This window comes from Ursus americanus, chromosome 16 (genome assembly GCF_024610735.1).
Source record: "Ursus americanus isolate L20-20 chromosome 16, mUrsAme1.1.p, whole genome shotgun sequence".
Taxonomy (NCBI): domain Eukaryota; kingdom Metazoa; phylum Chordata; class Mammalia; order Carnivora; family Ursidae; genus Ursus; species Ursus americanus.
Genome location: NC_142142.1, coordinates 59,209,678 through 59,221,688, shown reverse-complemented (window position 1 = coordinate 59,221,688; position 12,011 = coordinate 59,209,678). Strand labels below are relative to the sequence as shown.

Here is a 12,011-nt window from a genome sequence, read left to right as displayed (position 1 = left end):
ATATGCAGGAAGAAGGGGAACCTTGATTGCCCTTGTATCTCCCTCTAGCAGCCATTTATCTTCCAACCTCTACTCTTAGCCAGATTCTTAAAACAGCAGTCTATACCTTCTGCCTGCACATCCTCTCACTCTCACCCAATCCTCAAACTCTACCGTATGGCTAATGTCTCCATTAACGTACTAAAACTTCTTCAAAGGTCACCAATAGTTTCCACTTTGCCCAATGCAGCAAAATGTTTCCATCTTTATCTCCCTAGACCTCTGCTGAATACAACTCTGGATAACTCACTTTCTCAACCTCCATGACCTCTCCCAGTTCTCCTCCCATTCTTAGTTTCTTCTCTATTTCCCTCATGCACTTTTCCTCCTTTGCTCAGCCCTTAAATATCAATGTTGTTTGGGGTTCCATTCTTTGCCCACTACATTTTTTCAATCTCTAAACATCCCCTTTGGCCATTAAATCCACTCTCATGCCTCCGATGACCACCAATTGTGCTGATATCTTTCAAATTTGTCTACCGAAAGTTTCAGTGATTTAACCAGCCATGCTGAACTCAAAAAGAACAAAAAATTAACTCATCATTTCTTCCATAAAACCTGTTCCTCCTCCTCTATTACTGAATTCAATTACATGGTACCACCAACCACCCACTTATCCAAGTCAACAATCTCAGAATCAACTTAACCCTCCCATTTAAACATACTATTTTCATTTCCAAAGTATTTCTCAAATACACCATAAAGTGAACACCACATGCCTACCATGGGAGCCCACTTCCATCCCTGGCCACAGCTGATTCGTTCAAAGGTAGGTATCTGACCCAATTTATATCAATCTGAGTTACTCTCCAGGAATTTGAAATCAAGACTAAATGGGGCTGCTCTAAAACTAAAGAGAAAAGGAAATGCACTGGCAGAAGCTATTTTTGTCATGAGGAATAGAATTCAGCAAAAAAACTGATCTGTTACCAAGAAAAAAAAAATTGAACTCAGAGAGAAACAAACATGGATGGCAAGATGATTCATAAAAGCATTCACACTCTAATTCCAGCCATTCCTGAAACCCAGCTGCATTCTCACACCTACGTGTCCTAGGAGACTTTTGTACTCTCATAATGAATTGCTCTTTGTTCTGAAAAAGCTAATTTAAGTTTGATCTCTGTTACCTGCAACCCAGAGCCCCAACTAATACATGCCCCTTCCCTTAAAGTATCCTAGATCACATCTTATCTCTCACCTAGACAACTGGAATAACCAAATTAGTTTCCTGGACTCCAGTTTTTCCTGCTCCCCTTCCTTTTTCCAACCCCCACCCTAAATACACCTGGGAGTAATATAAAGAGAACACATCTGACCTCTTCTATGGCTCCCTGTCACAAAGCTCTTCTTTCTTGCCAAAAGAACCCTATTTTATTTGGAGACATAATGTGCCTCCTTTGCTGTAAAGTGAAGACTTATGATCAAGTGTCCAATGACATGGAAATAAAGGTATTATGTGCGACTTTCTGGAAGTCAAATTATGAAAGAGAGGGTATCCTCTTTCTTGTTGTCTAGACTAAGAGGTAAGACTGTAATGATGAGGGAGTACCAGAACAGCAGAAGCCTTAGTCCCAGAATGCCTACCTGACTTCCTTCATAGGAGAGAAAACTCAACTAACTTGTTTAACCAATGGCTACATTGTTCTGCCTTGGCATTATGAGATTACATACTGAAATTATGTATCTATTTATCTAACTAGAAAATGAGTTCCCCAAACACCTGGAAAAAAAAAAAAAAAACACCTCTATTTTTATATTCCCTGTGTCTATACCAGTGTCTGACAAAGAGCTGACATTCAGTAAAGGTGCACTAAAATTAACTAAATCCTCTTTTTCTACTCTTCCACTAGCCCTAGTTAGAAACTTCAATTAGCAGCCAGCATTCAAGCATTAAAAACCAGCCACTGAATGAAAGAAGCATCAGTGATACACTTAGTATTCTTATTATTCATTCACAAAACAGTGATACCTAGACCATTCTGCAGAACTTGCCTGCCTTCATTCCTTTTCTTTTTATTCTTTTTCTTATTTTCACCACTACACAATCACCACACTACTTTCACACAATTGCTGTTTCCTTCTCCCCAGTATGCAATGACCTCAGTTCTTTTGCTGATTTTAGTTTCAATCCTCCACCTTACCTTGAAGAACTCATACACCATCAAGCTTAATGTGCCTCCTGACCTAACAACAGCTCCCAGAACACTTCTCCTGTGTGACCTTTGTAATAACCACACCCCTAATCGTATCAGAAAAACATCTATAAGATAGAACCAAGACAGCAGAGTCCAACCAGTAAAAATTAAAGGAAATTGAGGACTTCTGCTTCTGGCCATGACAAAATAAACGGCATCACACTAGAAATATGTAGAAATAGAAGTAATAATAGAAAATATTTGAGGGGCGTCTGGGTGGCTCAGTCGTTAAGCATCGCCTTCAGCTCAGGTCATGATCCCAAGGTCCCAGGATTGAGCCCCACATCAGGCTCCCTGCTCCACAGGGAGCCTGCTTCTCCCTCTCCCACTCCCCCTGCCTTGTGTTCCCTCTCTCGCTGTCTCTCTAGCAAACAAATAAATAAAATCTTTTTTAAAAAAGAAAAAGAAAAGAAAATATTTGAAAGTGTTCTCAGAACACTGAATCTCAGTAATACAGGGCTGTGATCCCTGAAAAGGGAAACAAATGGGGTGAATGCTACAGCTTTTTGCCTTGAAGCAACGCCCAGACCAAGGTACAAGGAAGGGGAAACTCAAGCTCAATATGACAATCTCACTGAGCTAAGGAAACAGTATTTGTGTTAGATGATCTTGCCCAACTGTGAGCTACTGTAGTGTTCTGTGCACGTTTAAGGTAGGCTAGACTTAGCCATAATAATCAGTAGGTTAGGTGTATTAAATGTATTTTTGACTTATGATATTTTTTAACTTACAGTGGGTTTACTGGAACATAACCCAATCATAAGTGAAGGAAGATTTGTGTATGTTTATATTAAACATAAATGATCTAAACCATTCCTATCCAACAGAATTTTTCTATACCTACATTGCTCAGTACAGGGGCCACTAACCTAGCCAGATGTGATTACTGAGCACTTGAAAAATTTGGCTAGTGAAAATGAAGAAATGAATTTTCAACCTAATATAACTTTAATGAATTTTAATTAAATTTTTAAAGTCACATATGGCTACCATATTACATAGTACAGAAAATCTTCTAATTAAAAAGAAATTGATGAACTAGATTTAAAAAAAGCAAGACCCAAATATATACTGTCTACAAGAAATACAGTCAATAAACCAAAATAGAAAAATTAAAAATAAAGGGATAAAAATGATATACCATGTAAAAAACAAATAATAAAACTGAAGAGAGTTCATTAATATGAAACAAAGTGACCTTAAACAAAAATGTTACTAGAGATAAAGAGAAACATTTCACAATAATATAATGGTCAATTCATCTAGAAGACAGAATAGTACCAAATGTGTATATACCTAATAAAGCTTCAAAATACATTAGGCAAAAACTGACAAAACTGAAGGAGAAATAGACAAAACTCTACAGCTAGAGATTTTAATACTGCTCTTGTAGTAATTAACAGAAAACAGAAAAATCAATAAGAATACAAAAGACTTAACACTATTAATCAACTTCCCCAAACTGACACTACACTTACCAGATGAATACACATCTGTTTCAAATACACATGGAATTTTCACCAAGACCGATCACAGGCTAGGCCATAAAATTATTCTTGGTAATTTTTTTTTTGAAGTCCAAGATTCAGAGGGGTTCTACTGTTAGCCTACACATTTGAGAGGTTTTTCCTCCTCCTTTTTTTTTTTTTTTAAGATTTTATTTATTTGACAGAGAGAGACAGCCAGCGAGAGAGGGAACACAAGCAGGGGGAGTGGGAGAGGAAGAAGCAGGCTCCTAGCGGAGGAGCCTGATGTGGGGCTCGATCCCAGAGCAGCGGGATCATGCCCTGAGCCGAAGGCAGACGCTTAACGACTGCGCCACCCAGGCGCCCCCTCCTCCTCCTTTTTTATTTGAATATAGTTGACACACAATGTTACATCAGTTTCAGGTGTACAACTTAGTGATTTGACAAGTTTATACATCATGCTGTGCTCACCACAATGTAGTTACCATCTGTCCCATTACATTGCTATTATAATCACTGACTATAATCCTTATGCTCTGTTTTTTATTTCTGTGACCTACTCATTCCATAACTGCAGGCCTGTACCTCCCTCTTCCATTCACCCATTTTACCCAAGCCCCCCAGAGCCCTCCACTCTGGCAAACTTCAGTTTGTTCTCCATATTTATAGTTCTGGTTCTCCTTTTTGTTTATTCATTTTTTTAAAATTCCATTCATGAGTGGAGTCACATGATATTTGTCTTTCTTACTCTGGCTTATTTAAGCCCTCTAGGCCCACCCAAGTTGTCTCAAATGGCACAATCTCATCCTTTTTTAAGGCTGTGTAATATTCCATAGGGTGTGTGTGTGTGTGTGTGTGTGTGTATGTGTGTGTGTGTGTGTACACACCACATTTTCCTTATCCATTCATCTACTGATGAACACTTGGGCTCTTTCCATGTTTTGGCTATTGTTAATAATGCTGGGATAAACATAGGGGTGCATGTATCTTTTCATGTTAGCGTCTTCATTTTCCCTGGGTAAATACCCAATAGTGGAATTACTGGATTATCACTATGTAATGCCCTTGTCTCTTGCTAACTCTCTGTTTTGATGTCTATCTTGTCTGAGATAAATATTGCTACCCCAGCTCTCTTTTCCACTTCCATTTGCAAGGTGAGTGTTCTTCCATCCCTTCACTTTCAGTCTGTTTGCATCTTGAGGTCTGAGGTGAGTCTCTTGTAGGCAGCATATAGATGGCTCCTGGTTTTTTACCCACTCTGCCACTTTATGTCTTTTGATTGCAGCCTTTAGGCCATTTACATTTAAAGTAAGGAATCTTGTACATGGTATCCTCTATGCAGACTGTGTGTGTGCTTGGTGATTTTTGCGGGCTGGCTGGATCTGTGGCTATATACGTCAACTACTCTTTTAAACCACGGTGTCTCCATCCCTCTTGCTGTTTGTTCCCTTGCTGTTCTATCTTTGGTTGTTCAGTAGCTGTTCAGTCAGCCCTCAGCTCTTCTTCAAGAGAAGTTGTTCTATCAATAGGTATTATGTGGTGTGGGAGATGAGTTCAGAGTCTTCTGACATTGCCTTCTTGAACTGAAACTCTCGGTAATTTTTTTGGTAAAGATTATTTATTTATTTATCAATCAGAGAGAAAGAGAGAAAGAGCACAAACAGGTGGAGCAGCAGGCAGAGGGGGAAGCAGGCTCCCTGCTGAGCAAGGAGCCCGACGCAGGACTCCATCTCACGACTCCAAGATCAAGACCTGAGCTGAAGGCAGACACTGAACTGAGCCACCCAGGCATCCCTCGATAATTTTTTTAAACCAAAATTATATAAAGTAAGTTTTATGACAATAACAGAATTAAATTCACACCCAAAAACAAATTAAGAAAACAAATTAAGAAAAATGTCTTCCTGCATTGCCTTCTTGAACTAAAATGCTCAGTAATTTTTTTAAACCAAATTATATAGAGTATGTTTTATGACAGTAACAGAATTAAATTTACAGCCAAAAACAAATTAAGAAAAACTGGTAAAATCCAAAAATATCTGGAAATTTTAAAACATATATAACCCACAGGTTAAAAAAAATAACAAAATCAATTAGAAAACATTTTGAGGTGACTAACATAATATAATAAAAAAATATTTAAAAAAGAAAATATTTTGAAAACCATGACAATGAAAATCTAACACAGCAAAATTAGTTAGCAATACAACAGTGCTAAAAGAAAGATTTACAGGTTAAATACTCATTAGAAATAAGGAAGATTTAGAATCAATATCTACCTTAGGATGCTAGAAAGAAAAGAGCAAATTAAACACAAAATAAGTATTAGGAAAGAAACAATAAAAAGACAGTGGAAATCAATGAGATAGAAAGTATACAAACAGAAAATCAATGAATCCAAAAGGCAGTTCTTTGAAAAGATTAATAAAATTGATAAACCTCACACTATACTGACCTAGAAAACAAAGAGAAAATAGAAATTGCAAAAATCAGGAATAAAAGAGGGGACACAACCAGATTCTACAGATAGAGCCTCCAGACATTAAAAAGACAATAAGGGAATATCATAAACAACTTTATGACCAAAAAATTCACCAATTTAGATGAAATAAGAAAATTCCTTGCAAACTTATCAAGACTAACTCAGGAATAAGCAGAAAATATTTAATATAAATATTAAAGAGATTAAATTTGGGATTAAAAACCACCATAAACAAAACTCCAGGCCCAAAGAGATTCACTGGTAAATTTTAGCAGACATTTAAGGAAAAAAATCTCACCAATTTTGCATAAACTCTTCTAGAAAACAGAAGAGGAAATTATGTTAACTCATACATAAGGCTAACATTACCCTTATACCAAAACCCAGTATTTCTCACGAAATTGTTGGCAAATACAACCGTGGGGGGAAAAAATATATATATATATATACACATATATATATCTATATATCCATAAAAAAAATAAATAAAAATACATACACACACACACACACACACACACACGATACCACACATACCAGATTCACTACATACCACATAAATAAACAACAATGTCCAAATGAGGTTCACCCAAGACAGCAAGGTGGTATAATAGTCAAAAACTAACCAATGTAAAAAAAAAAAAACAACAAAAAACAACCCATTAATTCTCTGTATTAACTGATTAAAGGAGAAAAATCATATGCTCATATTAATAAGCACAGAAAAAGCACTTAACAAAATTCAATGTTCATTCAAGACACCAACTCTCCCAAATACAAAAATTGAAGACAACTTCTTCACTCTGAAAAGCGCATACATGAAAAGCTCACCAGTAACGTCAAGCTTAAAAGTGAAAGATAAATGCTTTCCACCTATGGTAAGAAATGAAGCAAGGATATCCACTCTTACCACTTGATTTAATATGATATTGAAATCCTAATTAGTGAAATAAAACAACAAAATATTAATAAATGAAATAAAAGAAACAGAGATGGCGGGGAAGTGTCTTCACTTACACATGCCATAAAAAAATCTTAAGAAATCAACAAAAAAGGAGCATCTGGGTGACTCAGTCTGTTAAATGTCTAACTCTTGATTTTGCCTCAGGTCATGATAATCTCAGGGTTGTGGGATCAAGCCCTGTGCTGGGCTCCACACTGGGTGTGGACCCTCCTTAAGATTCTCTTTCCTTCTCCCTCTGTCCCTCCCCCATCCCACCCCCTCTTTCCCCCTCAAAAGAAATCACCAAAAAAAAAAAAAAAAAAAAAGCTACGAATGCTAGTACTTAAATTTAGAAAGGTGACAAGATACAAGGTAAATACAGGTTTCTCCACTATCCAAAGTAGAGCATTCCTATGAAACCCTGTGTAAGCCAAAATGGCATAAAATAAAGAAGCAATTATCATTTCATAAAAGTGAAAATCATCTTCAGATTTCTTTTGGTTAGCAAAAACAGGTACTAACATTGAACTTTGACAAAAGCAAAGTGGCATAAAACAAACTTTCAGAGAGCAGGAAAAACCTGTATACAAAAACCAAATATAAATGTATATACTAGTTGCAAATATATGGAAACTGCCACTTATTTTTTAAAGATTCCACTTACAGTAGTAACTCAAGAAAATAAAATAGAAAAACTATAACAAAAGATACAGAAGACCTCTACACTGAAAATTCCAAAACACTATGAGAGAAATTAAAGAAGACTTAAATAGCTGGAAAGAGATATACCACAAACATGATGGTGGGAAGACTGGCTCTTTTATTATATTAATTCTCCCAAAGTTGATCTATTGATGCAAAACAATGAACTCAGAGTAACCAAAATTTACAAAAAGAAAAAAATCACAGAATTTACACTACCTGATTGTAAGACTTAACCTTAAGCTAAGTAATTAAGAAAGTGTGTTTATTGGACAACGAGAGATGTGTAGCTCAATGGGACAGAATATAGAGTCTAGATATTCACTCAAAAGTAACTGTTCAATTGATTCTCAACAAAGGAGCCCAAGTAATTCAAAAGACAAAGAACAGCCTTTTCACCAAATAATACTGGAACAACTAGAAATCCATATGGAAAAAAATAAACTTTGAGAATTACTACATACCATAAACAAAAATTAACTCAAAATGGCTCACTGATAAGCAAAAAATCCAGAGTTACAAAGCTTCTCTACATCATTGGTCTTGAAGGAAATATCACATAAGATTACTACACACACAGTAGGATGGCTGGAAAGTACAAAGACTGACGATACCAAGTCACAGCGAGGATACGGAATAACTGGAACTCTCATACCCAACTGGCAGGATTATAAAACGATCCAACCACTTTGGAAAAGAGTGGCATTTTTCCCAACGGAAATAAAGATGTGTCCACAAAAAGACTATACACAAACATTCATAGTAGTGTTATTCATGATGGCCCCAAACTAAAACAACCCAAATGACTTTCAAAATGTAAACGGATGAGCGGGACGCCTGGGTGGTTAAGCGTCTGCCTTTGGCTCAGGTCATGATCCCAGGGTCCTGGGACTGAGTCCTACATCGGGCTCTCTGCTCGGCGGGCAGCCTGCTTCTCCCGCTGCCTGCCACTCCCCCTGCTTGTTCTCTCTCCCCCTCACCTCTCTGACAAATAAATAAATAAAATCTTTAAAAATAAAATGAATAAACAGATGAGCCAACTGTCGTACAGCCTCACAATGAAATAGAGCAATAAAAAAGAAGGAACTGATACATGCAACATTAACGAGCTGCAAAAGCAGAATGCTGAGGCAAAGAAGCCACCCTCAAAAAAGAGATTACATGAATCTATTCGTACGAAATTCCAGAACAAGGAAGACTCATCTATGGTATGCTATGGCGGATCCATGGTTGCCCAATGCAGGGTGGGAGAAAAGGGAGGCCTGGATGGGACTGACCCCAAAAGGCCATGAAGAACCTTCTGGAGAAAAGAAATGTTCTGTATCTTAACTGACAGGCTTAAACACGTATACTCATTACAGAGTACACTTCAAATTAGAGCCTTTTATTATATGTAAATTATAGCTCCGTAAAGTTGATTTTATTTTTTTTTTTAAAGATTTTATTTATTTATTTGACAGAGAGAGACAGCCAGTGAGAGAGGGAACACAAGCAGGGGGAGTGGGAGAGGAAGAAGCAGGCTCATAGCGGAGGAGCCTGATGTGGGGCTCGATCCCACAACGCCGGGATCACGCCCTGAGCCGAAGGCAGACGCTTAACCGCTGTGCCACCCAGGCGCCCCCGTAAAGTTGATTTTAAAAGTTATAAAAAAAGAGAGAGAGACCTTGCCAAAGTCAAGATCTGCTTTCCAACCTCACGTGGATCATTCAACACTATTCAGCCATTCATTTGCTTCTTTTGTATTACCTAAACAACACTGTTTCAAATCTACACTATCTCTTCATCCTTCATCCTACTTTTACTCCCAAATTATCTTCTCAGATGATCTGAACTGCTACTTCACAAAGGAAACAGAAAACAGAAAAACACCACTAAAAATCTACTCCCCTTCTCCACACACCTCCCCATTTCTCTGTATTTTTCACATCTTAACAACGCCCTCATAGCTCAGATGAGAGAGTGCTCCTACTAATGATCAAAGCTTACCCCTTTCCCGAATCCTTGCTAATCCAAACTTAGCCTCCTTAATATTATTTACCCCTCTTTCCCTAAAGACATTTTCTCAAAAAGACTTCACGATAAGTCAGACTCCTCTAACTATCCGTCTTTCCTTCCCCTCACTGTCCGTACAAGCTTCTTTCATTCTTCCTTCTACTCCAGTGCAATACGAACACCAAGCATTCATTCAAATGACTCTCTTTAAGGTACAGTTATACAACTTATTAGATATGTAAAAATGTACATACTGTATGTTGCAACAAAAAGACTTATATACACAGGTGACCCTTGAACAAAGAGGGGGTTAAGGGTGCTGACTCAACACACAGTCAAAAATCTACATATAACTTTGGACTCCCCAAAAAACTTTACTAATAGCCTATGGTTAACTGGAAGATTAACTGATAAGTTAAACAAGATTAACATGTATGTTGTATGTTATATGTATTATACACTGTATTCTTACAATAAAGTAAGCTAGAGAAAAGAAAATGTTAAGAAAATTATTAGGAAGAGAAAATACATTTACGGAACTGTACTGTATTTATCTAACAACCATCTGCTTCTAAGTGGATCCATGAAGTTCAAACCCATGTTGGTTCAAAGGTCAACTGTATTTCCAGGAAAGAACAAAGAAAAATAACAGAACAATGTATCTCTAATAAGGGCAAGCAAGTACCCTTACGCAAAACACATAAATGTTTACTCAGCCTAGCAGATCTGTCCCCACGGACAGAGATTCTTAACCTGTGATCTCTGCCTAAACTCCAGGGAGTTTTATAAATCCCACTGAAATAAACAACTTTGTATATAAATTTCTTTTTGGAAAAAGGATAACTTAATTTTTTCAAGATCTCAATGGGATCAACAACTTAACCCACAATTGTGGAAACAGTGCCTCTACCTTCTTTTCACTTTAAGATTTTCTAACTGACTTTGTCCTGAATTACACCTAACAACTTTTTTCTATATAACTTAAACATTCCTACCATCACAAAAATAGGCTGGCTACTTGACAAAACTATCCAGATATATTTCTCACTATGAATTAATAAACTGCATCCTCATATAAGATAAGCTTTCATCAGCCATTTATCATCTCAGGGTGTACTGCCAAAAACTCAGTTCCTAAAAGTGCAAGAGGACCAGACTTTGGAATTTGGTGATTCAACTGCACATACGACCATCTGAAAATCATACTTAGAAGACCAACTATCCCTCAACATCTCCAGCTCATCACTCTCTAACCACAATGTACCTATTTTTTTTTTTTTAAGGTTTATTTGAAAGATTTAGAGAGAGTGCACACAAGCAGGGGGAGGGGCAGAGGGAGAGAAAGAATCTTGAGCAGACTCCATGCCCAGCATGCAGCCCGATGTAGGGCTCTATCTCACGACCCTGAGATCATGATCTGAGCTGAAATCAAGAGTCGAAGGCTTAACCAACTGAGCCACCCAGGCACCCCAACAATATACCTCTTTTTCCCTGAAAATCAGTGTGAAAGGTTTACCCCTCCTCTGTGAGTGCTCTCATCCCAGAACTGGCTAGAGACACAGCCAAGACAGCATTCCGTTCCTTTTGGCCCAAAAGATAAACATATAAGCATGTCCTATTTTAAAGACTTAAATGTTAATTTCTATTAAAAAATAAACAAGAGTAATAGACTCTCAAATGTCTTTTTTTTTTTAAGATTTTATTTATTTATGTGTCAGAGAGAGACCACACACAAGAAGGCAGAGCAGGCAGAGGCAGAGAGAGAAGCAGGTTCCCCAATGAGCAAGGAGCCTGAGGCGGGGGTCAATCCCAGGACCCGGGGATCATGATCTGAGCCAAAGGCAGAAGCCCAACCGATTAAGCCACCCAGGCATCCCTAGACTCTCAAATGTCTTAAAACTCTTTTATTTTTACAGTACTGGTTTCTCCTTGCATCTCCTTCAAATTTTCCAACTACTTTTACTTGATGGCCTTAACTCCCGTCTGATTCCTCAGTGTTGGTGTTCCTTTCTCTTCAACTTCCCTGGGCAATCCATCCATTTGAACAGCTTCACCGAGCAATGACTCCTAAATCGTATCCCCATCCTCCTACCTTTCTCTGTAACTTAAGATCCGTATTTCCAATATTTCCTATCTCCCAGTAGATGTTTCCCAGGCACTTTCATACGCTAACTAGTAATATTTTTTAAGCT

The 12,011-nt window shown here is 37.6% G+C and overlaps 1 protein-coding gene across 8 annotated transcripts in view; it reads right to left on the bottom strand.

Moving 5' to 3' along the window:
• Window positions 1-12,011, bottom strand: part of CWF19L2 (CWF19 like cell cycle control factor 2) — a 145,927-nt gene that overhangs the window by 108,276 nt on the left and 25,640 nt on the right. The window lies entirely within an intron of this gene.